General features: G+C 40.0%; 1 protein-coding gene across 1 annotated transcript in view; it reads left to right on the top strand.

The window, feature by feature from the left end:
- The window catches only part of LOC145410466 (charged multivesicular body protein 7-like), a 52,528-nt gene extending 51,723 nt beyond the window's left edge, over positions 1 to 805 (top strand). The window contains exon 11 of the mRNA XM_080280619.1: positions 700 to 805. The gene's annotated coding sequence lies outside the window, so the exon portion shown is untranslated. The remainder of the gene's footprint in view (positions 1 to 699) is intronic.
- Positions 806 to 4,232: the final 3,427 nt, after the last annotated feature.

A 4,232-nucleotide genomic window follows, 5' to 3' on the forward strand; every position in this document is an offset into this window, starting at 1 on the left:
TATGGCACCAGTTGGTTTAGTGGGTAATTAAGGCGCTCCTCCAGTCGGATTGAGCTGGTGCAGGTTTATATCCAAGGGATGGTTGGGGTTTATTGTTCACATAATGCCACACGGGGATGAGTGAGGCTGGTCACTCTCATCGTAAATGTCAAGACCAACTTGCGTAGCCCTGGGCTCCTGTGCTCCTCATAGGGCAACACTGGATTAGATGATGAATGAATAAAAATATGCTTAACTCTTCGCTTCTGAGATTGTCTTAAAGTGAATAAAATTATCGAGTGAATACAATTATCAAGAGATGACAAGAACAAATATACAAAACATCCCAGGGCTCGGTGCATTCAGCTTAGAAGTTGCGAAGAGGAAGGCAAACTCACTAATTTTTGGCACAATAAACATATGATGGTTGCTAAGAGAATTTGATCTATTTACATTATTGCAGAATGATTTCTAGTCTCACATATTGCTTAGAATGGACCATCAGAGTTAGGAGCTTGCATCCACCTTTGTGTTCTCATTTTTGTCAATGGCTGTTAAAATCTTTATAAACCTTTCACCACCAGAAGTCTCCCCTAAGCTGAGTAAAATAGTATGGTAATCTCAAGAATGATATATAAGCTTATTTGTAGCAGAGAAGAGTTAATGGAGGTTGTTTCTAACTCATATGTCTAACTTGTAAATTTTTAACCCCTTCCTTAGCAGAGTGAAGAGAATCATCTGGCTGCACCAAGAATGAAGCATAAAAGGTGTTCTGGTATTAAAGTGAGTTAATGAAGGTCCAGCTAATTTGTAACCCCTTCCTTCCTAGTCACCTCTCCTAAATGAATACTGCAGGAAGAATAGATGTAAGACACCCTGGAACTGAATGGGTAAGAGAACAATGGTTGTGGAAGTGTTCAGTACTTCGATCTGTAGAAATGTAGTGGAATTATGTAGAGACAAATAAGGAGGTTGTGGTGTGTTGTGGTGTAGATATGGATGTGCCGTAAAATTTTGGGTGGACAACTTGGAAATGTTTTGGCTGAATGGAATGGGAGAAAGTGACTGGTAGTGCATATGGGTGTGAGATGAAAAGACAGAAAGTAGAGCCATCTGTGTGAAAGTGGTGTGGGATGTATTTACATACATCTGATAGAATGATTGACTGAAGAGCATTGAAGAAAATATTTAATTAGTCTTGCGTCAAGAGTACTATTAAGTTAATGTATAAAATGCGCTTTTTTTTTTTAACTTTAAACAAGAATGTGGTTCTGCTTATAATGCTTTAATTGATGTATATTCAGTGTAGTCTTCTTGTCAGATACAATGAACTCTCAATTATATGTTGGTGCATCATCCGGCAAGTGTTGGTATCTGAATATTTATAATTCTGTGGGAAACCCCAAAATCAAAATCTGCATCATTCGTCATGAGTCAGTTCAGCATCGCTAGTCTCGCCTCTAAAACACTGCTTCTGATGTTGCCAAGTTTGGTATGTTTCAAATTTTTTACCTGTATGTCCGTACCTTCTACCTTTTGTTTTCATGTTCAGTACAGTATTAAATAGACCTACTGTATATATATCCATCCGTCTCACCCTGCTTGTTCCTATCTTTTGTTTTCTTACCATCATCATCATCTGAACCTCCTTTCCCACCCAAGGGCAGGGTGAGGAGTAGCAATGTCCAGACAACACACACTTGCCCAATCCAGTAGGCCAAGCTTCCATTCACTCATCATTCAAGCCCCAGGAATCCTGGCTGTACCGGATACACCAAAAACATTCACCATATTCTGCAGCTTCACACAAACGTGTCCGACTGAGTCAATCCGGACGCTGCCATGCTCACAAGGGGTGCCAAAATCTCTGATCATGCACTTCTCCTCACAACATGCATCCAGCCAGCTTGATCTCTTGTCAGTTCCCTAGCATCACTGACTTCCAAACCTTTCTTACTCAAACAATCATCCACCATATCTCTTCACCTTCTCCTAGGCCTACCTCGCCTCCTCCCTCCTTCAGATTCGCTCAGGTATACCTTTTTCACCACTCTGTTGTTTTCCATTCTAACCACATGACCATACTATCTCAGGACACTCTCTTCGATTCTGGTGTCCACCGACTTCTTCACTCCACACCTTTCACGAATCACATTTTATTCTCATATTCAGTATTAAATGCACCTACTGTATGTATATTCCCCCTCCATACATTTCATACTCCCCCACCCCACCCCCATCTTGTATCTCATTTCCAAATGGATGACAATATGTTTGTCCCCTCCCCTCAGTCCAAGGCCACTGTTTTGAACTCTCACATCAGTACTGTAATGCCATGTGGTATTTGTGCTTACGATGGAGTTTGTCATGGTTTTCACCATCCCTGACCTTCTGCATGTCATGCTGGTTTCACGTCTTGTGCTAGCATGTTACTGTGGTATCTCCACATGCCACCCCAGGAAGGTCCTTTATGTTTTATCTTGAAAAGCGAGATTATTGGGGAAACTGGATGAGGGATGGAGAGTGAGTTAGGCTGCTGAATATTTTGGGATCCCTTGTACAACCCTTAACCTGTGGATTGTGAGCCACAGCTCAGGCTGGATAGCGTCGCGTTGTGAGCCACAGATCAGGCTGTGCTGGCCGTGCATCACCATAAACAACTCGACCCCTACGCAAACTTACCCATGGCGCTACGTAAAGATGAAGAGAGAGATATTTTTTTCTTTTAACCAGATGATGCCCTGGATGTTTATCTTCAAGTTTTTAACACACAAAAGCAAAAATTTTATTTTTTCATATTTTTCATTACTCCCATACATAAACTTACGCATGGCCCTACAGTACGTAAAGATTGAGAGAGAGATATTTTTTACTTTTCACCAGATGATGCCCTGGATGTTCATCTTCAAGTTTGAAAAAAAAAAAAAAAATCCCCTTCGCCTTTTGTGCACCATGGTGTGGGATAAAAAAAGGTAATTGTGCAATCCACAGGTTAAGGACAACAAGAAGGTACAAGAACAAATTTTGCAGTATGGGACAGAATATGGGTGGACATTCCAGTGTCTTGAACAGAAAATGATGGTCAAATCCAAGCACAAAGATTTCAGCCAAGCAGCAATGAAGTGGCAATACCAGCAACAGAACATTGGTACCATGGTGTGGGTGGTGGGGCGCAGGGATGCAGCAACCAAGTTTGCTCAACACCTGCCCATAACTGCCACTAACCACATGGAATTTTACCAAGAATTTGTTTTGGTACTCTCTTATTTTTTCCCCATAATGTCTTCTGTTTTCTCTCTCTCTCTCTCTCATGCTTGGTTAGGTCTGTCTATCCTGTTTTTGTCTGCACTACAAACCTGCCTCACCCTTCCTAACTGCCTGTTGGTGTTAGGTGTACAGTACATTGTATACATTGTACAGTAACATTTTATCATGCGTGTTGCATTATTCAAGGGTGTTTTTATATGTCTGAACAGTTATACAGTACAGTTTGGAGGGGGAGGTGATTATGTCAATTTCTGTCAGTTTGTCACCTTCAGTCACGCCATTGCCCACTGTATGCCGGATGATTGAGAGCTTACTGTAGCTAATTTTATGTATATAGGTTTGTATGATACTGTATAGTGTAGTTATTGTCTTTTGATATCATTGTGTTTGATATTATTGTATTCTTAGCACCTAAAGGTACCATCATTGAATTGTCTTGAAATTAGTTAACTTTAGTTTCCCTCCTCAAAAAATTATAGCAGCAGTATTCCCTCAAAATGTGTTAGATCCAATAAAACATCACCATCATCAGCTGCAGCAGCAGGTGTCGTCATCAGTTTCATCACCGTTGTCATCATCATCATCGTCATCATCAGTGCCATATTCCCTATGGAATAGCCATACAGAACTGTTTCCTATCCATCCATTATGTTTTCTCTGATGGAAATCAAATTTCATAGGAGATGAGATAGTTCACTGTTCTTGGCCTTGCTTTTAGTCAGGTACAGTATATGATGTGGTAGAGAAGCATTAGATGTTATAAAGAGAAAGTCCTTTTTATGTATATATATTTGTTTTAACATTAATTTGTTAATCCCACAGTAATTTATAAAAAAATTGGCATATTATAGTTCTATTACTACCAGTAAAACTGATTTACCAGCTTTCTAAGATTTACAGTAGCCACTGGTTTTATGGAGAAAATTTTGATATACTAGAATCTGTTTTGCTACATACCAGAATCTGTTTTGCTACCTCTAGTCATC

Source organism: Coenobita brevimanus, chromosome 85, assembly GCF_032717465.1.
Source record: "Coenobita brevimanus isolate Jiangsu-jjx chromosome 85, ASM3271746v2, whole genome shotgun sequence".
Taxonomy (NCBI): Eukaryota; Metazoa; Arthropoda; class Malacostraca; order Decapoda; family Coenobitidae; genus Coenobita; species Coenobita brevimanus.